Below are 22553 nucleotides of genomic sequence, written 5' to 3'. Positions count from 1 at the left end.
GATGATCTCAGTAGTCTCCTTGGCTTCTAGTGTAATGTAACAGAAATGTAAATTTAAGTGCCACACCATTGTTAAAAGGTCCAGAAATGACTTTATTCCAATAAAGGTCAGGAGGACTTTCCAGGGGTCCAAAACACACGCTTTATCAGGGCTTGAGTTATATACCAATGTAAATTTTGTGGTATTACTTATAGTGTGATTACAAGCACTGGTCTTGGTTTGGCAGCACCCTGATGAAGGGGGCGTAACACATGTTGGATGCTTTTTCGATTGTCCTCCAAAACTTTTTTTTGGAATAAAATTGTATCTGGACCTTTAAGCTGTGGTCAAGTGCTTCAATTTACATTTCAATTATTTCCAGTTTGCAGTTCTTGTGCAAGTGCGCTTTATGCTACACAGTACAATAGTTCAGCTGTCTTTTTAATGGCAGCCATTCCATTTTTTAGATCCAGCTTAAACAACCTATAGGACAGACCAGCCCATGTATATGAGGTGTCAACATTCAGCGCTGACTAATATTACACTACAGGTCTCCACTAGGGATGAGCCGAACACCCCCCGGTTCGGTTCGCACCAGAACCTGCGAACGGACCGAAAGTTCGCACGAACGTTAGAACCCCATTGACGTCTATGGGACTCGAACGTTCAAAATCAAAAGTGCTCATTTTAAAGGCTAATTTGCATGGTATTGTCCTAAAAAGGGTTTGGGGACCCAGGTCCTACCCCAGGGGACATGTATCAATGCAAAAAAAACTTTTAAAAACGGCCGTTTTTTCGGGAGCAGTGATTTTAATGATGCTTAAAGTAAAAAAAAAAAAAGTGAAATATTCCTTTAAATATCGTACCTGAGGGGTGTCTATAGTATGCCTGTAAAGTGACGCGTGTTTCCCATGTTTAGAACAGTCCCTGCACCAAATGTCATTTTTAAAGGAAAAAATCTCATTTAAAACTGCTTGCGGGTTTAATGTAATGTCGGGTCCTGGCAATATGGATGAAAATCAGTGAGACAAACGGCATGGGTACCCCCCAGTCCATTACCAGGCCCTTTGGGTCTTGTATGGATATTAAGGGGAACCCCGCACCCAAATTAAAATAAGGAAAGGTGTGGGGCCACCAGGCCCTATATACTCTGAACAGCAGTATACAGGCGGTGCAAACAAGACAGGGACTGTAGGTTTGTTGTTAAGTAGAATCTCTTTGTAATTTTGAATGGGTACATTTTTAACGTGTTTAGCTCCAGCCAAAAAATCTTTTTTAAGCTTTTTGGAAAACATAGGGAAGGGTTATCACCCCTGTGACATTTGTTTTGCTGTCTTTCCTCCTCTTCAGAAGGTTTCACCTCACTTTTTGTCCCAATGGATTGGAAAGCATCAGTGGAAAGGAGAAATGTTTTTCCCATATTAACTCTTACAGGAGAGAATTTCCCTTCCTAGGGGTAGATTTATTCTCACTTCCTGTTGTCTCCTTCCGTTTGCAAGTAGGAGTCGTTTGTAAGTTAGTTGTTTGAAAGTAGGGTCCTGCCCTATATACTCAGCAGAAATTTGGGCCTTAGGTGTTGCTGTGGCCACAACACTGTAAGCCCTCACAGGGCTCTGCTGTGAAATATTAGATCAAGAATTGTAATTACATGCCCCTGTTGAACAGGAGCTGAAAAATTAGGCCTTAGGCACTGGTGCTGGTGCCACAACACTGCAACCCCTCACAGACACTCTAGTTGGAATGCAGGAACGAGCCCTGCTGCAAAGTATTGCATCAAAAATTGTAATTACACACCCCTGTTAAACAAGGGCTGAAAAATTGGGCCTTAGGCACTGGTGCTGGTGCCACAACACTGCAACCCCTCACAGACACTCTAGTTGGAATGCAGGAACGAGCCCTGCTGCAAAGTATTACATCAAAAATCGTAATTACACGCCCCTGTTAAACAGGGGCTGAAAAATTGTGCCTTAGGCACTGGTGGTGGCACCCAGAACCAAAAATGTTCTTACAAGCTATCAGCGTGATGATTGAGGAGGAAGAGGATAATTACTCAGGGATAGTCACTCAGCATCAGCATAGGCAGTCTTTGAAGGGATCTGAGATTTCAAAAAAAATTATTCGGTTACATCAGCATCAGGTGCTTGGTAGCTGGTGGTGATCCAAGACTCATTCATTTTTATGAAGGTCAGTCGATCGACCGAGTCAGTGGACAGACGCACCCTGTGATCGGTTACCACGCCTCCAGCAGCACTGAATGTGCGTTCCGAAAGAACGCTGGATGCAGGACAGGCCAGTAGCTCAATTGCATACTGTGCAAGCTCTGGCCAGTGATCCATCCTCAAGACCCAGTAACCCAGAGGATTTTCGGTGGGAAAGGTGTCCAAGTCTGATCTTGCCCCTAGGTATTCCTGCACCATGTAAAACAGACGCTGGCGATGGTTGCTGGAACCGATCATACCTTGGGGCTGCGGACCAAAAAATTGTCTGAACGCATCGGTCAGACGGCCACCTTCTCCACCGCTCCTTCTTTGACTGACCGAAGCCTCAGCAACACGTTGTCCAGAAACAGGAGTTTGTAACCTCCCAGTCTCTGGGAACGCGTTGCACAGACCTTTCTGCAAGGCCTCCCGAAGATGTTTCATCCTCTGCTCCCTCTGCGATGGCAAGATAAGGTCCGCAACCTTACCCTTGTAACGTGGATCAAGGAGGGTTGCCAGCCAGTATTGGTCCTTCTCCTTGATACCACGAATACGAGGATCCTTACGCAGGCTTTGCAGGATCAGGGAGGCCATGCAGCGTAGGTTTGCTGAGGCATTCAGTCCGGAGTCCTCTGGGTCACTAAGGACGACATGGTCCGCAGCCACCTCCTCCCAGCCACGTACAAGTCCATGTGTTTCTTGGGACTGATCCCTTAAAGACTGCTGCTGATGCTGAGTGCCAGGCTCCACCTCCATACTGACACAATCTTCCTCCTCCTCCTCTTCCTCTTCCTGTGTGATCGGCGGGCACGCAGGAACACTGTCTGGATAAAGGGGGCCTTGAGAGCTAATGAAGTCCTCCTCTTCCTGCCTCTGTTCTGCCTCAAGTGCCCTGTCCATTATTCCACGCAGCGTGTGCTCCAACAGGTGGACAAGGGGGACAGTGTCACTGATGCATGCACTGTCACTGCTCACCATCCTCATGGCCTCCTCAAATGGTGACAGGACAGTGCATGCATCCCTGATCATGGCCCACTGGCGTGGGGAAAAAAACCAAGCTCCCCTGACCCTGTCCTGGTGCCATAGTCGCACAGGTACTCATTGATGGCCCTCTGCTGCGTGTGCAGCCGCTGCAGCATGGCCAACGTTGAGTTCCACCTGGTGGGCATGTCACAGATTAGGCGGTTCTTGGGCAGGTTAAACTCCTTTTGGAGGTCCGTCAGCTGAGCACTGGCATTATATGACCGGCGGAAATGCACACAGACTTTCCTGGCCTGCCTCAGGACATCCTGTAAGCCCGGGTACCTGCCCAAGAACCGCTGCACCACCAAGTTAAGGACGTGAGCCAAACAGGGCACATGGGTCATTTGTCCCTGTCGGAGGGCAGAGAGGAGGTTGGTGCCATTGTCGCAAACCACCATTCCTGCCTTAAGTTGGCGTGGCATCAACCACCTCTGAACCTGCCCCTGCAGAGCTGACAGAACCTCTGCCCCAGTGTGGCTCCTGTCCCCCAAGCACACCAGCTCAAGCACCGCATGGCATCTTTTGGCCTGCGTACTTGCGTAGCCCCTTGAACGACTACGGAGCACCGCTGGTTCCGAGGAAGAGGCCATGGAGGAAGAAGAAGAGGAGGGGGTGGAGGAGAGAGGTGTGTCACAATCATTAGCATTTTGGAGGCGTGGTGGCGGAACAACCTCCAACACTACTGCACCTTGTCCTGCATCCTTCCCAGCTGCCAGCAGAGTCACCCAATGCGCCGTGAAACTTAGGTAACGTCCCTGTCCATGCCTGCTGGACCATGAGTCAGCGGTAATATGCACCTTACCGCTGACCGCCCTGTCCAGCGAGGCATGGACATTGCCTTCCACATGCTGGTAGAGAGCCGAAATCGCCTTCTGTGAGAAAAAGTGGCGTTTGGGTACCTGCCACCGAGGAACCGCACATTCCACAAACTCACGGAAGGGGGCAGAGTCTACCAACTGAAAAGGCAGCAGTTGAAGTGCTAGCAATTTTGCCAAGCTAGCATTCAACCGTTGGGCATGTGGATGGCTGGGAGCAAACTTCTTTCGGCGGTGCAGCAGCTGGGGCAGGGAAATTTGCCTGGTACAATCTGACGTCGGTGTACCAAAATCAGATTGCCCTCAAGTACGTGGCTGTGACACACCTAATTCTACACCTTCATTCCTCTCAGTGCAGGTCTCAGAGAGGACTGAAGGTCTAGTGGGGTTGGAAATCTCAGCTGATGAGGAGCAAGCAGAGGTCCTCTTTGTTCTTTGGTGTGGGTCTTTTAGATACGCTTGCCAACGAACTGCATGGCAGGTCAACATATGTCTGGTCAAGCATGTGGTACCCAAGCGGGAGATGTTTTGGCCACGCGAGATACGCTTGAGACATATGTTGCACATAGCAGCGGTGCGATCTGATGCACTCGTCTCAAAAAAGGCCCACACCAAAGAACTTTTTGAATAACGCGCAGAGACTGCAGCGCCCTGCACATGTGGAGCTTTGGGGTGTGATGCAGTCAATGTGCTGCCCTTAGGCTGGCCCCTGGAGGGCATCCTGCCTCGTTGGTGATGTGCCGCCTCCTCCTCCTCCTCCTCTCTCCTATCAGGCACCCACGTTGAGTCAGTGACCTCATCATCCCCTCCCTCCTCATCACTGGAGCAAACCTGGCAGTATGCTGCAGCAGGGGGAGCATGACTGCCAGATTGCTGTCCTTCTTGGGCACCCCCTCTGTCCGTGCTCGTGTTACTGCCTTCATCGAGCTCAGTATCATCATCAGAGCCTTCCAAACGCTGGGCATCCTCCTGGAGCATGTACCCAACACTGTGGTCAAACAGTTCGAGGGACTCCTCAGGAGGACATGGTGGGGCTAGGGAAGGAGTCACTGATGACATTGAGCCGAGGGAAGAGGCCGCTGCTTTGCCAGACAAAGTACCCTGGGCATGGGTGAGAGAGGATGAGGAGGATGAGGACGGCTTGGTCATCCACTCGACCAAGTCTTCCGCATGTTGCGGCTCAACATGGCCAGCTGCCGAAAAAAAGGCCAAGCGTGTCCCATGGCCACGTGCTGATGAGGATGCACCGTCTCCACGACCAGCACTAGACACAGAGCCTGCTTGCCCTCTCTTATTGGCTTGTGACTGTCTGCCTCTCCTTCTTGGCCTTCCAGACATACTAATGGCCTGTAGCTGCACTAAGCTGGGATATATATATATATATATATATATATATATATATATATATATATATATGTACTGATACTGCAGCTAGCAAAATCAACTGCCTGCCTGTAGTATGAGAACACCACCAACCTTCTACAGGTAGCTTTAGCTGAACACTGTGAGGTGGACGCACCCCACTAACTTGTAGGTTTAGCAGAACACTGTGAGCAGGACACACTGCACTAACTGTAAATAGTCTAGCTGCCTGACTGTGGTACTAATAGGATCAAAAGAACACCAGCAATTTTCTTCAGGTAGCTGTATTTACTGTAACAAGACAAGCCTGCCTGTCAGTAAGAAGATAACAGAAACGGATCTAGCTGAACACTGTGAGCAGGACGCACCCCACTAGCTTGTAGGTTTAGCTGAACACTGTGAGGTGGACGCACCCCACTAACTTGTAGGTTTAGCTGAACACTGTGAGCAGGACGCACCCCACTAACTTGTAGGTTTAGCAGAACACTGTGAGCAGGACGCACTGCACTAACTGTAAATAGTCTAGCTGCCTGACTGTGGTACTAATAGGATCAAAAGAACACCAGCAATTTTCTTTAAAATACTGTAACAAGACAAGCCTGCCTGTCAGTAAGAAGATAACAGGAACGGATCTAGCTGAACACTGTGAGCAGGACGCACCCCACTAGCTTGTAGGTTTAGCTGAACACTGTGAGGTGGACGCACCCCACTATCTTGTAGGTTTAGCTGAACACTGTGAGCAGGACGCACCCCACTAACTTGTAGGTTTAGCAGAACACTGTGAGCAGGACGCACTGCACTAACTGTAAATAGTCTAGCTGTCTGACTGTGATACTAATAGGATCAAAAGAACATCAGTAATTTTCTTTAAAATACTGTAACAAGACAAGCCTGCCTGTCAGTAAGAAGATAACAGGAACGGATCTAGCTGAACACTGTGAGCAGGACGCACCCCACTAGCTTGTAGGTTTAGCTGAACACTGTGAGGTGGACGCACCCCACTAGCTTGTAGGTTTAGCTGAACACTGTGAGGTGGACGCACCCCACTAACTTGTAGGTTTAGCTGAACACTGTGAGCAGGACGCACCCCACTAACTTGTAGGTTTAGCAGAACACTGTGAGCAGGACGCACTGCACTAACTGTAAATAGTCTAGCTGCCTGACTGTGGTACTAATAGGATCAAAAGAACACCAGCAATTTTCTTTAAAATACTGTAACAAGACAAGCCTGCCTGTCAGTAAGAAGATAACAGGAACGGATCTAGCTGAACACTGTGAGCAAGACGCACCCCACTAGCTTGTAGGTTTAGCTGAACACTGTGAGGTGGACGCACCCCACTAACTTGTAGGTTTAGCTGAACACTGTGAGCAGGACGCACCCCACTAACTTGTAGGTTTAGCAGAACACTGTGAGCAGGACGCACTGCACTAACTGTAAATAGTCTAGCTGCCTGACTGTGGTACTAATAGGATCAAAAGAACACCAGCAATTTTCTTCAGGTAGCTGTATTTACTGTAACAAGACAAGCCTGCCTGTCAGTAAGAAGATAACAGAAACGGATCTAGCTGAACACTGTGAGCAGGACGCACCCCACTAGCTTGTAGGTTTAGCTGAACACTGTGAGGTGGACGCACCCCACTAACTTGTAGGTTTAGCTGAACACTGTGAGCAGGACGCACCCCACTAACTTGTAGGTTTAGCAGAACACTGTGAGCAGGACGCACTGCACTAACTGTAAATAGTCTAGCTGCCTGACTGTGGTACTAATAGGATCAAAAGAACACCAGTAATTTTCTTCAAAATACTGTAACAAGACAAGCCTGCCTGTCAGTAGGAATATAACAGGAATGGATCTAGCTGAACACTGTGAGCAGGACGCACTGCACTAAATGTAAATAGTCTAGAAGATAACAGGAACGGATCTAGCTAAACTGAATACAGTGTATATATATATATATATATATATATATATATATGCAACACCTGGGATGCATATATATACACAATACACTTTAAGTGCAGCTAACTGACTGACTGTCCTGCCTAATCTAGCTAACTCAAATGAAATGACACTGTCTCTCTCTCTCTCTAAGCACACCGGAACACACTGCACAGGGCCGCCGTGCAGGCGGCCTTATATACTGTGGGGAGTGTACTAAATCCCCTGAGCCATAATTGGCCAAAGCCTCCTTGGCTTTGGCCAATTATGGCTCTCTGTTAAGGCGGCGCTGTGATTGGCCAAGCATGCGGGTCATAGTGCATGCTTGGCCAATCATCAGCAAGCAATGCACTGCGATGCCGCAGTGAATTATGGGCCGTGACGCGCCACACGAATTTGGCGCGAACGGCCCATATCGTTCGCAATTCGGCGAACGATCGAACAGCCGATGTTCGAGTCGAACATGGGTTCGACTCGAACACGAAGCTCATCCCTAGTCTCCACACAAAGGGGTTGTCCTATCTACCACTCCTGGCCACATGTATGTCCTCACAATCTAGATCAGCTCTCAACCTTTTCAACACAAAGGAACCCTTGAAATAACTTTCCAGTCACAGGGAACCCCTGCTAAAAATGACATGGACATGGACAGTGTAATGGTCAGCATGAAGAATGCTCCTTACACTTGTAGTCATTGGAAAGAATTCTCATCTTACAGACAGCAAAAAGAATTAATGGTGTCAGTGGGAACCTATCTAAAAAGGAAGACATTTCTCATTTCTCAAGGAACCCCTAGCAACCTCTGGAGAAACCTTAGTTAAGAAGAGAGAAAGAGCTGGGAACACACCGCTCAAAGCCACCTGTGAGGATCTGATGAGCTGCTGAAAAGACCCAGGTGCCTGCCTGGTCCGCAGCCAGAGAAATCCAATGGAAACAAAGAGGAATGGCGGCACATTCGGAAGTAGAATCCAAAAATTTTTTTATTGAAAGTCCATAAATCAAGCGAATATGACAAACATCAATCCAAAAAAGGTGCTCAGTGGACGTGTTAGGAGTTAACCCTAGTTAAGAAACCCTGATCTACTGTAGATAGTTGAAAGAAGCTTGTGTAATGTTCAGGAACCATTCACAGTCCATCCAACCCTTAAAAGCCACCAAAAATTACCTCAATTTCGTCTTCCCTATTGACTCCAATGTATTCGGCCAAACTGGAGAAGTTGTCTTGAAATCTCCCACTTTTTGCCTTGTAGCGGTACCCCCCAAAAAGGGCACTGGATGATGATTTAATATAACACAAGCACAGCCACTACACACCAGTCACCACGATCTTGTAATAAAGTCAGTACTCACGAGGCCCAGGGGAGCAGCCATACCCATTCAGCTTCCTCCAGAGAGAGGCTGTGCAGACTGGATCATTTAGGTGAAGTCTTGGGGTGTCAGAGATACTGCCTCTACTACCTCTGCCACAGCCGGGACCTCAATGAACAACAGCTTAAATGGGGGGGGGGGTAGTCACCCCCACTTGGACAGGTGGAATCCCTGTAGCAGGAGGAGCCTGCTGTTCTCAAGCTCAGACGATTTATGTGCTCATCAGCCACCTTCTGGGCTAACCTCCCCTGTCTCCGAGCTCTGCAGGCAGTTCCTTTGACCTCGTGGCTTTTTTTATGATACTCTATGCATTGTCAGCTGTGAGACCTTTTATAGAGAGGTGTGTGCCAAATCATGTCCAATTAATTTAATTTACCACAGGTGGATTCCAATCAAGGTGTAGAAACATCTCAGCAACGATAGAGAGAAATGGGACATTCATGCTGCCTGTTTGCCTTGCTCCACTCATTATATTCTAGAAATCTCTAGAAATCAGGGGAGAGCAATCAAACCTGCAGGCTGTGAAATCCAGAACAGACAAAATAAATCAACATCTGCTCCACCCTTTGCAGGAGAGTCAAAAATAACTATCTTCACCTACAGTAATAACCTGGCCACCTAACTAGGAAGGTGCTACAGCTGAAATTTCTGGAAAATGTAAATTCTCAATTTTACAAATGTTTTTAATCTAAACCTTCTCTGGCCAATCATGTTTTCCACCCTGCGTGGAGCACATCAGTCCTACAAAACCTATTTTTGTGCAAACTATGCATGAGTTATGATTGTTGACTAAGGCCATAGTTAGATCCATTCTTCTTACAGATCTAAGAGATTAGGCGAGACCTAGATAGTAAAAATAAAATTGCTGAGCGCTGCACTTATTTCTTAATGCAATTGTCTTGATGGATCTTCTCTTGCTGTGGAACGCGTAGATGACACATCAAGGACGAACATCATGACAGATTCTCATAGCAGCTGGAGAGGTCCTAGAAAACGGAGGAGGACGGTCTGTTATGGCAGGAGATCTGTGGAACGGGGTCTTCATTTTGTGAATGTTTTTAGCAGGATAAGCATAACAAGGTTACATCAGAAGGTTTGGAAAACAAACTTCTGGCAACAGAACCGACATAAGAGCCAAGAGCTGCTATTAAATGTCTTTGATTAAAACATAACAAAACCAAGAATAGCTCCAGATGATTGTCAGCCAGTATAGGTGAAGATTCCTATAACGATATCTTGTTATTGAAGTGTATGCTCTACAATCCCCTCTCTGAACCCCTCTATTCCAAACAAATGTATGAATTTAAATGATGACTTTCTGCCACGACAATACAACATGATCAGAAGTCTCACCTCCAGTTCCAGGATCCCAGGGTCCACCCCCACTAAGATATAATGGATGGATTCAAGATAAAAGACTGATGTGACTGGCTCAGTGTTCTCTGTACAGCACTGCGGTAAATGTCAGAGCTATAGAAATGTATAATAATAATAGTGTGTGACTGTGGGGGGACATTAGAGTGTACATTTTTGTTTATTAAAAAATCATACAAACATACAGCTTATTAATAAAAACATATTTACACAAAAATAAACAACAACTAAACAAAAACAAGCGTGCTTACATCAGCAAGTAAAGAAAACCGTTTCCTGACAAGATAACATAGAAATAAACACATTTTAATGACAACAAAAAAGTGACTACAAACCCCGAACCTCAACTTAAACACAATCCAGGCTAAGAAACCTTTTAAGATTTAATCGCCATCAGGATGCGATTCCAAAACCCCCCCATTAACCCCTCCCCCCACATCATTCACCCCGACTTCCACATCATTCACCTAAGATAGAACATGAAAGACACATAGCGGAGGAGAGCAAAAAAAATCCCAAGAAATTCTTTAAGTATGTAAACAGTAAAAAAGGGAGGACAGACCATATTGGCCCCATAAAGAATGAGGAAGGACATCTGGTTACAAAGGATGGGGAGATGGCAGAGGTATTGAATTTATTCTTCTCCTCAGTCTTCACGAGTGAATCGGGGGGCTTCAGTAACCAAAACTGCAGTGTTTATCCTCATGACACAACACAGGAAGCACCTACATGGTTAACAGAGGACGGAATTAAAATTAGACTTGAGAAACTTAACATTAATAAATCACCGGGACCAGATGGCTTGCATCCGAGGGTACTTAGGGAACTCAGTCAGGTGATTGCCAGACCGTTGTTCCTAATTTTTACAGACAGTCTATTGACTGGAATGGTACCAGCTGATTGGAGAAAAGCCAATGTAGCACCAATATTTAAAAAGGGCCCAAAAAACATCCCTGGGAATTACAGACCAGTTAGCCTAACATCAATAGTATGTAAACTCTTGGAGGGGATGATAAGGGACTATATACAAGATTTTAGTAATAAGAATGATATCATTAGCAGTAATCAGCATGGATTCATGAAGAATCGTTCTTGCCAAACCAATCTATTAACCTTCTATGAGGAGGTGAGTTGCCATCTAGATAAAGGAAGGCCCGTAGATGTGGTGTATCTGGATTTTGCAAAAGCATTTGACACAGTTCCCCATAAACGTTTACTGTACAAAATAAGGTGCGTTGGCATGGACCATAGGGTGAGTACATGGATTGAAAACTGGCTACAAGGGCGTGTTCAGAGGGTGGTGATAAATGGGGAGTACTCAGAATGGTCAGGGGTGGGTAGTGGGGTGCCCCAGGGTTCTGTGCTGGGACCAATCCTATTTAATTTGTTCATAAACGACCTGGAGGATGGGATAAACAGTTCCATCTCTGTATTTGCAGACGATACTAAGCTAAGCAGGGCAATAACTTCTCCGCAGGATGTGGAAATCTTGCAAAAAGACCTGAACAAATTAATGGGGTGGGCGACTACATGGCAAATGAGGTTCAATGTAGAAAAATGTAAAATAATGCATTTGGGTGGCAAAAATATGAATGCAATCTATACACTTGGGGGAGAACCTCTGGGGGAATCTAGGATGGAAAAGGACTTGGGGGTCCTAGTGGATGATAGGCTCAGCAATGGCATGCAATGCCAAGCTGCTGCTAATAAAGCAAACAGAATATTGGCATTAAAAGGGGGATCAACTGCAGAGATAAAACGATAATTCTCCCGCTCTACAAGACTCTGGTCCGGCCGCACCTGGAGTATGCTGTCCAGTTCTGGGCACCAGTCCTCAGGAGGGACGTACTGGAAATGGAGCGAGTACAAAGAAGGGCAACAAAGCTAATAAAGGGTCTGGAGGATCTTAGTTATGAGGAAAGGTTGCGAGCACTGAACTTATTCTCTCTGGAGAAGAGACGCTTGAGAGGGGATATGATTTCAATTTACAAATACTGTACTGGTGACCCCACAATAGGGATAAAACTTTTTCGCAGAAGAGAGTTTAATAAGACTCGTGGCCACTCATTACAATTAGAAGAAAAGAGGTTTAACCTTAAACTACGTAGAGGGTTCTTTACTGTAAGAGCGGCAAGGATGTGGAATTCCCTTCCACAGGCGGTGGTCTCAGCGGGGAGCATTGATAGCTTCAAGAAACTATTAGATAATCACCTGAATGACCGCAATATACAGGGATATGTAATGTAATACTGACACATAATCACACACATAGGTTGGACTTGATGGACTTGTGTCTTTTTTCAACCTCACCTACTATGTAACTATGTAACCTCCATTCTGCACCAGCCAATCTCATTCCCTTCCCCTTCCCACCTCCCCCTCCACCATCATCCAATCCATCCCTCACTCCACCCCTCCGTGTCTGCCGACCCCGAGCCGCACTTCTGCTAAGCTGAGGAGGAGGAGTTGGCACCACCATACATGCTGGTCCAGCACCCTCCACTGCCTTCACTATACTAGGAGAAACAATAGGTGCAGACACAGATTTGACAACCACACTTTCTGACACTGACTGGGAGACCACAGACTGGGGGGACACTGACACCACGGAGGGCCTCACAGACACAGATTCTGATGGGACAGAGACCCTAGGATTCCCTGGTACAACCTCAGCCAACCCAGACTCTTCTCTATCCGGACGGAAAAATTCCTCCACTAGCTCTGGCTTATTGTGCAAAGCCTCAGGGCACCGGCTACAAGGGTGACCAACCTTATCACATAGGTTACATTTAATGATGTTACAGTCCCTCACCAGATGCCCCAGTTCCTGGCACAAAGAGCACTTCTGTTCTGGACATTTAGAGGAGAAATGTCCCTTGACTCCACATTTATGGCACACTTTAGGTTGACCAGGGTAGAAGACAGTAATCCTATCTCTACCAATAAAGGCAGAGGAGGGCAAATGCTGGACCACATTCCTGCACACATTTAACCTCAATGACACCGACCACCCACCCGTCCAGATTCCTCTATCATCCACAATCTTTTTTTAAGGGACACAACGTTTCACCAAACCTCCTCAACCAGACCCATAAATCCTCGGGGGGTATAGACTCATTCCTAGTCAGGATGGTCACATTCTTAATCAAGGGCTGACGTGAGACATCTTTGGGGGCAAGCCCCTTCCAGTCCGACTGGCCCCCATATACATGCTCAAACTGCTCCCAAAACAGATCCAGCGATTCTGGACGCACAAATGACAAATCATATTCAAAGGAACCAGCCATACTGATAAGAGCATAAATATCCTCTGCCTTAAATCCTATGACTAGGATCTTATCCACAACCACCCTCCTGATAAGTGGAATATCTCATCCTTCCCACCTGAGCTGTACCACATTCCTGCATTTAATGGAAGAAGGTGCGTTAGGTGAAAGTCGCACAACTGGCTCCCCTCCACCACCAGCAGCATGACTTTGTCCCGACACAGCCTTCACATAATTCCTAACTGGGACAGATGAAACATTAACTGGCTGCATAGGAATATTAACTGGCTGTATAGGAACCTCTGAAATCTGGTTTGGTAAATTACCCACCACTTGATCCTCCCTCCTCCCCTCCAGCACAACAGTCCCGCTCACTATAGTCCCAGAAGTACCACAGATACCAGCAGTCCCATTATCAAGTAAAGTCTTCTGTTTAGAAAAAACACCAGCTGTTTCTGTGTTCATACGGCCCTCCTGCTCTGCAGTTTCAATGTTCATGTGACATTCCTGCTCTGCACTGTTAGTGTCCATGAAGGACTCCTCACAGCCAGCTCCTCCTGCATTCCCTGCTGATTGCAAGGATCTGTTGGCAGATGCAATCTCGGGAAAGTCCTCCACACATTGAAAGAGATTTTCAGCAAGCACTCCATTATCATGATCCTCATCTGATGAGTCGGCGATGCTCAAGCGAGATTTCATTTCTGTAATGGCCTGCAGCAGTCCGCCATTTTCCTCAACCTCCTTCTGAGATGACCCAGGCTGCTGGGGAGGGAGGGGGGCAGATATTGACTCAGACATGACAGATCCTGAGACAGGGGTAGTACTGGTGCCACCATGTGAAGCCACTTCCTTACCCCCATCCATACTGTCGCCGTTGCTCTGGTATCCACCCTCTGGCTGGTACTGGCATAAGCACTATCCTTCATCTGTTGCAATCTCTCCTCATTCTCACACTTTTCTCTGAACACACCGCTGCTCTCCTTCAGAGAGGCAACCAACTTCTCCTGCTTTTTCAATGCCTCCTCCAGAGACTTCAGCTGGAGACTTCCCTCTTACTGTTTCCAGACTTACTGTGGATTTCTTTTTCCTGAGATCTTCTTTCATGACAGCAAGTTTCTGTTCCTCCTTAGAAATGCAGCAAAGTCTATTTAGCACTCTATCCTGGAAGACTGGTAAGGATTCCTCTTGCATAGGGACAGGCCCAGGATCCATTGCAGCTTTAGCACATGGAGTAGGCCTCAGTGCCTCTGGAGAGCCTCCACCTTCATCCCCCCCCCCACTGCATGGTGGTTGGGGGAGAAGCCTGAAGGACAGACACCGGCTTGATGCTTCCTCTAGCTGAAATCCCAGCAGAGTGAGCCAACAGCACTTTGCAAAACAGCACCACCTGGTGGAGAAGCTCCTCTGGTGCAGAGACTGATGTGACTGGCTCAGTGTTCTCTTTACAACACTGCGGTATATGTCAGAGCTATATAAATGTATAATATTAAAGTGTGCCATTGTGGGGGGAGAATAGAGTGTAAGCTCCTCTGGTATAGAGACTGATGTGACTGGCTCAGTGTTCTCTGTACAACACTGCGGTATATGTCAGAGCTATATAAATGTATAATATTATAGTGTGCGATTGTGGGGGGACATTAGAGTGTAAGCTCCTATGGTACAGTTTAGTTTAGTTTTGAATGGAGAGGAGCAGGGTTAGAACCTCTCTTTAAGTCTTTAACCTTAATGGACAGACTCCCTCTAAATTTCTAGACCTACTAAGGACCATTTTCACTAAAATCCATAAAGTGGTCCAGTGGATTCAATATTTTGTATATCACTGACCTGCAATGGGAATATAGATTAGAAGCTCTGACTTTGCTTTGACCCAGGACAGGCCTGCATACCAGAAAAGCTGGCGCCCCTGAAAACACTAATACTAAAAGCAGCCAGGAAACTAGCATCTTCAGAATCTGATCAGCAAGGCAGTCCTGTGTTCCTCACATTGACTTTTAGCTAAATGTTATACAATGATTTACAACGTATCTTTATTAAAATACTCCACAGACCCTCTTAGCGGTTGTGTCCCCCGGCACCATCTGTGACTTTCTATAAGATAAATGGGGACATTGTTGGGTTACTCCATAGAGGGAAATCATCCAACATTACCTAGACACTGATTAATAGACTCTGGACCAATGTGACATTAGAGGTGGGCAAGGTAAATGGCCAAGCCCAAAGACACCTTAAATCAATTCCCAAATCTCCCAGTTGGGGGCTGTGGTTTAAAGCCGGGATATCTCATCTCTGCCGTGTCTGGGAATTCTGGAAATAGCTGTAGAACATACTGTACTGTCATGACGGAACATCTTCCTGGTAATAAATTAACAACCGATCTGACACATCTAAACAAAGATCACAGAGGATTTACAGAGCAATCCTGGTCCTGGAGTAAAATCCCGAAAGCTCCATCCACACTAAGAAGTTATATTATGATGGATGTAAACTGATGGGACCTGCACCAATGTTTGCAATATGGAGAAGACTCAAATCTTAAAAAAAAAACAAAAAAAAACACAAATAATATCTTATAGCCAAAAAAAATCAACATACACCCTAACAAATCGAAGGGTGAACTCCCACTGTACAGCCGTTGAGTCTATTGCCACTCCTGACACTTTCAAACTAAATTTACTTAAAGGAAAAGTAAGGATAAAGCTCTTTTGGCCCTACTTCTCCTGTGGATCACAGAGTTCACTTCGTTCTAAAGTCCGTGACCCATATTCCAAGAAGTCTGGACCCTACGAGTTTCGTCATCTGTTGACCTGATGATGCCTGATAAAGGACAAAACGCATAGGGCTGTGACCCATATTCCCGGAAGTCCCAGCCTTACAAGTTCCGTCATCTGTTAACCTGATTATGTCTGACAAATGACGAAACCCATAGGGCTGGGGCTACCAGTCTGAAGTCACTTCACACTTGCTCCTGAAAGCTAGTGGAGCCACAACATTTTTAGATTGTACATTCGGCTGGCTGGTTTACTTTTGGTGTCGGTCTAAGACACCTTTTAATGTAAATGAATTTAATCTGTTTTTATGGGCAATTTTAAATAAAAGGATACATGAGGATCTGTACTTTGATCTGTGTCCCCTATGGCTTCTGAGCCTTAAAAGTGTACCCTAAGGGCTCATTTACACTTTCTTTAAAAGGTGGCTTTGGCTTTTTTTAAAGCACTCTGAATGCCAAACAAAGCTCCTGTCACTAAATAAAAAGGTTATCTTACAGTCCTGGTCACACGTTTGATTTGCTTCAAAAATGACCCCCATGTCACTTTCTTTGTCGCTTCAAAGCATCTCCTCCATAGAAGTCTATAAAAACACTCGCTAATAGCACCTGCAGCTTTTGAGAGGCTTTTATTCAGCTTTAGCTTCACTTTGTTTCGGAGGTATTGCAGGTATGAGATATCCCACAATGCACTGAGAAACCAACAAGCGAACTGGAAAGACGTCATCAGCAGTCACTTCTGGTTCATGTTTATATATTCTGGGAGTGTCTGGTGCAGACGTCACATCTGGTGTGCAGCGTAGAGCAGAAGGAAGGTGAGCAGAGCCCAGGCTGAAGCGGAACAACTAGCGAACGGCACCTGTGGTGTGTAACATGGGAACGTTATAGCAGAAGGTGAGCAGGGACCGGAAAGAGAGAACTGAGCAGAAGAGGATCAGCAGAGCTGGGGGTCCAAGGCAGGAGAAACTAGCAGATGTCACACATGGTGAGCAGCATGGGAGCAATAAAACGGGAGGCGATTGAGGACTGGTGAGAAAAGAGATTCAGAAAACTAGAGGATCAGCAGAGCTGGGGGTTACTACTGAGCAGAGGATCAGCACAGTTGTGGGTTACTGCTGAGTGGGGGATCAGCAGAGCTGGTAGAAAATCCTACGTACCTGTTTAGCTTATTGACCGAAGTACATATGTAAACATTAGACCAGTGGCAGCCAGTGGAAAAAATTTGGGGGGGGGGGCAAACAGTATAAACCCCCCCCCCCAGTCGGTCGGTAGCACTTACCCCATCACCGGTGGCTTCCCCTGCTTGGCAGTGGCGGTCTCCCCTTCCCCTGCTCTCCACGGGTCATTATGTTGGCGGGGGCTTCCGTTTCCTCCCTCCTCCTCGGTGGCCAATCGGGAGTCTTCTCTTTTCAGCCAATCAGAAAACGAGTCTCACACCCTCTCCTGATTGGTCTAATTGAGGATCAGTGTTTACACCAGCGAATATTCATTCGCTGTTGTAACACATCTGGGAGGTCTCACTTCGCCTTCTCTGCGCCCCAAGCCCACCCTACTTTGAAGTCTATTAGAGCCTCTGGCTCTAATCAGGTGTTTTAAAAAAAAAAAACCCCGGCTGCTGTAATTCAGGCACCTGGTGACCTGAAAGGGGCTGGACGTACTAATAGGGGGCAGCTGTGGTGGCCGTGAATCTATCCATTGAATATAGGGAGGGGTGGCGCGGAGCGAGAGGGTGGTGCCACTGCATTAGAAATGTGCAATTTGTTTCATTCAGAGTTAAAATTCTGATGACATTTTTGTTGATCGAAGATTTGAATCTATCCAAATTTCAGAATTACAATAGTAACGAATTTAAACGAATCTGAAATAACAAACAAAAACATTGCTTACTATTGTTGATTTACTTCAAAGACTGTGTGTATTATGCCCCATGCACCCGGTCAGATTTTCAGACGGAAAATGTGTGATAGGACCTTGTTGTCGGAAATTCCGACCATGTGTGGGCTCCATCACACATTTTCCATCGGATTTTCCGACACACAAAGTTTGAGAGCAGGATATAAAATTTTCAGACAACAAAATCCGTTGTCGGAAATTCCGATTGTGTGTACACAAATCCGACGCAAAAAGTGCCACGCATGCTCAGAATAAATAAAGAGACGAAAGCTATTGGCTACTGCCCCGTTTATAGTCCCGACGTACATGTTTTACGTCACCGCGTTCAGAATGATCCGATTTTCCGACAACTTTGTGTGACCGTGTGTATGCAAGACAAGTTTGAGCCAACATCCGTCGGACAAAATCCTAGGATTTTGTTGTCGGAATGTCCGATCAAAGTCCGACCGTGTGTACGGGGCATTAGTGTTAGAATATAGCCATCTTCCGAAATTCGAAAAGAATAGAATAAAATAAAAATAGTAAAGAATAGAAAAGTAAAGACAAGAATAAAAAATAAAGGAATACAACAGAATAGAATAGAATAGAATAGAAAAGGATAGAAAATAAAAGATTTTTCAAAAAATTAGAAGAATAGAACCATCTATTCTAAGAATAGAAGAATAGAACTATCTATTCTTCATGAATTCGGATTTATTCCATATTTTTGATTCAAATTTGATTCAAATACTTGAAATCTGTTGGAAAAAATAGAATCTAGACTAAAATGAATAAATGAAACTAAACTAATTACGTCACAAAGAAAACTTAACAAAATCGATCTGAAATTAAACATAAGAAATTTGTTCAATCTGCACATGTCTAAACGAATGGAACGTAACGCATTAATAATAATAAATAACAATAATAATAATAAAAATGTTTTATTATCATTATTTAGTATTAATTAGTTCCGTTACATTCGTATAGATGCGGCATTTGTTATTTTTGATAATTAGTAACTTCAGATGAATTTGTATTCGTTAGGTTCACTAACAGCCACATACAGCCTATAATTTAATAGTTAGTTATTATTTAGAATTTTCGGATTTTCCCAATTTACAAATTTACAAATTTTCGAATTTAGGAATTTTCGAATTTACGAAATTCCGAATTTTAGAATTTTACGAATATTCTAATTTTCTCATTTCCGAATTTGCGAATTTCCGAATTGCGATCATAACGAATGACCCGAAAATTGAAAAAAAAAATGAATGAAATGAAAACGAACACATTTTTCGGCAGTGCACGTGTCTAAACATTATATACGTTTTTTTTTTTTTTATATATTATACAAAAAAAAACAAAAAACATTTAGCTAAAAAGTATTGACGGACATAATTCTAGAAACAGGGGGGAGGGGATGGGGATCAATACAGTAAAACTGTATCCAAAATTGGATAATGTGTATCCCGATTTATAATCGGTTTAAGACAAGGTATATCTGCAGGGGAAGGACAATAAAAGACGATATTGTTTATAGTAAAGGAACATGTGTACAAGCACATGCGCGCACAAAAGTCACACATGCGCGTACACACACGTGAGCCAAGGCCACAAAAAAAATCTTGAAAATACATCTAAAAATCTTTAAGGGATAATTTAAAAGCAAATGTATCAAGGGCAAGAACATGATATAGTCAAGATAGACTAGGCTGAAGCATGAGGAGAAGAGGGTCATGTACGCATGTGTAACCGAATTATGATATGTGTTGGTATACAATATTTATGGATAGACCGATAAAAAAAGTATTCAGCCTCCTATGGGTCAAATGAACAGATCTATGTGGCTAATATAGCATAGAAACTGACCAATACTTACACACGTGATCTTGATGAGAATAGGAAATGTATGTGATGGAGTTTTTATTGTGTGACGATTATGTGTATTTGAATGTATTTGATCATCTGAAAAAATGAAAATGAGAATAAAGTTTTTTATATACAAAGAAGCGGCTGAAATACCTATCATATGGTACTGATCTCCCTGGAGATATTTCAGGGGAGACGGCGGTCGTTTGAATGCCGTGGGTATTGATCTGTGGTTGTCATGGCCTGGAAGATGGTATTCAGAGGGCCCTGCGGGTGTGGAGGTCCGCGCAAACCTAAGGTGTCAGGTTTGTGTGGCGGTGGCGGGTTGCAAGGTCCTTTTTTAGGTTATATGGGCACCAAAAGGTATGGTGTAGGGACCAGTCTGAGGTGTGGCCCCCAGGTGTTGGATGTGTACCTGCTAGTTGTCTCCGAATTGCTGTTTTTTTTGCGGCTGGAGGCCTGTGAAGTGACAAGCAGGTACTGTCCTGGGTTTTATGCCTATTAGGACCTTGCAGCCTTTTCTCCTTAATAAACAGTCTGGTCTGTTTTTTATGTTATTAATGTTAATTATTTTTTTTTATTTATTTGTTTAATAAAAAGGCTGCTATAGCCAATTTACTCCAATTTTGTGTGGTGTGGTCACTAAGGAAAAAGGTGGGATTTTCTTGGTAAAGCAGCAACAAGACATATTTAATACCATAGTCATGGGTCTTTTTCAGTTGTGCTACATATACCTTATATCAGGGCCGTCTTTAAGGCAGGGCAAAAGGGGCAGCTGCCCTGGGCCCTGTCATTGTTGTGGGGCCCAAAGCAGCTGCCTCATATTTGCCAACTATCCTGGTTTGAATTCCCTCTTCCCTCTAGGTTTTAGTCCCGTGCTGTGTCCCAATATCTCAGTGTGAAGTGCTGCTACTAATGCTGCCCAGCTCTGCCCTATTTTGTTTTGTACTGTTGACTCACCTGCCAGACCCTGTGTTTACATGTAAATTACCGGCATTCATATGTAAATTGCAGCAGCTATACGTAAAAAGCGGCGGCCAGCAGCATTGATATGTATATCATGCCCCCCTGAGGTCATATCCACAGTAATCTCTAGCAACCAATCAACAAGCAGAAATCTTGTGCTACAACCTCTAACAACTAATCAGTGAGCCGTAATGTGTGCTGTAACCTCTAGCAACCAGTCAGTGAGCATTAATGACACACTGTAACCTCTGGCAACCAATTGCAATCGCTGCCTGATCTGATTCAGTAAACTGATTTTGAGTCTAGCTGCTATTTATTGTATGTCTCAGAGCAGGTGGAGAGCGAAACTGCATGGGGGGGGTGCCCAAGAAAAGTTTTGCCCAGGGTCCAATCAATATTAAAGACAGCTCTGCCGTATATATTCGAGTATAAGCCGAGTTTTTCAGCACATTTTTTGTGCTGAAAATGCCCCCCTCGGCTTATACTCGAGTCAAGCACTTTTCTGCAGCAGAGAATGACATTTTGCAAACCGACTTTGGGGCCACTTGGTGCTAGGAACCCCAAATTTGGTATGCAAACCCAGTGGAACTAGTACTACAACATATCCAAAGATGGGGTTTCTAGCACCAAGTGGCTCCGAGATACAGGGCCCCAAATTCTGTTAGGAAAATATCATTCTCTGCTGCAGAAAAGTGCTTGACATTTTGCAAACCAAATGGCAGATGGCGACACCCCCTTCTCCACATTACAACCTAGGAAGTACAGTACCAAGAACCCATCCTCACCCACAACTGCTTCCCTACCTAAGCTGTGTACGAGACCGAACCACTCCTCCCACACTTTTGAATACACCGACCAGGTAGCCTCAATCCGCCACAGCCCTTTCGGACAAGGAACCCCCAATTGCGCCGCTCCCGGAGCCAACGAGCGAAACTTGTCCCACTGAAACCGAGAAAGAGCATATCGGCTACACTGCCTGTTTCCCTTAGTTAGGATGGCGGTGCCGGGACCCGAGAACCGAGGGACGGGTCGGCCTCGGGCGGCCGACATCGCGGGCACCCAGGACAGGTAAGTGTGCTTATTTAAAGTCAGCAGCTACAGTGTTTGTAGCTGCTGACTTTTACATTTTTTTTTCCCGGACAGAACCCCGCTTTAACTCCCGGATCAAGAGAATTCTAGGTTTCACTACCACTAGAAAAGGTCCCGATTTCTCTATATAGATCTTTATATAACTAGAAGGACCACCAGCAGGAGGAAGGAGGTCCTGATTCCTCCATATAGATATTTATATCACTAGAGGGGTCACCAGCAGGAGGAAGGAGGTCCTGATTCCTCTATATAGATCTTTATATCACTAGAGGGGTCACCAGCAGGAGGAATGAGGTCCCGATTCCTCTATATAGATCTTCATATCACTAGAGGGATCATCAGCAGGAAGAAGGAGATCCTGATTCCTCTACAGGTGGTCCCAGGGTTACAAACAAGATAGGGATTGTAGGTTTGTTCTTAAGTTGAATCTGTTTGTAAGTCGGAATGGGTACATTTTTTAAGTGTAGCTCCAGCCAAAAAATCTATTTTTAAGCTTTTTGGATAGCATAGGGAAGGGTTAACACCCCTGTAACATTTGTTTTGCTGTCTGTGCCCCTGTTCAGAAGATTTTACCTCACTTTCTGTCCCAATGACAATTGGATTTTGAAAATTTTGGGTTGTTGTGGAAACATGGACTGGTGATGAAACTTTAGTGGAGACACCTT

This window comes from Aquarana catesbeiana, linkage group LG05 (assembly GCF_042186555.1).
Source record: "Aquarana catesbeiana isolate 2022-GZ linkage group LG05, ASM4218655v1, whole genome shotgun sequence".
Classification (NCBI taxonomy): Eukaryota; Metazoa; Chordata; class Amphibia; order Anura; family Ranidae; genus Aquarana; species Aquarana catesbeiana.
This window is presented reverse-complemented; position numbering follows the sequence as displayed.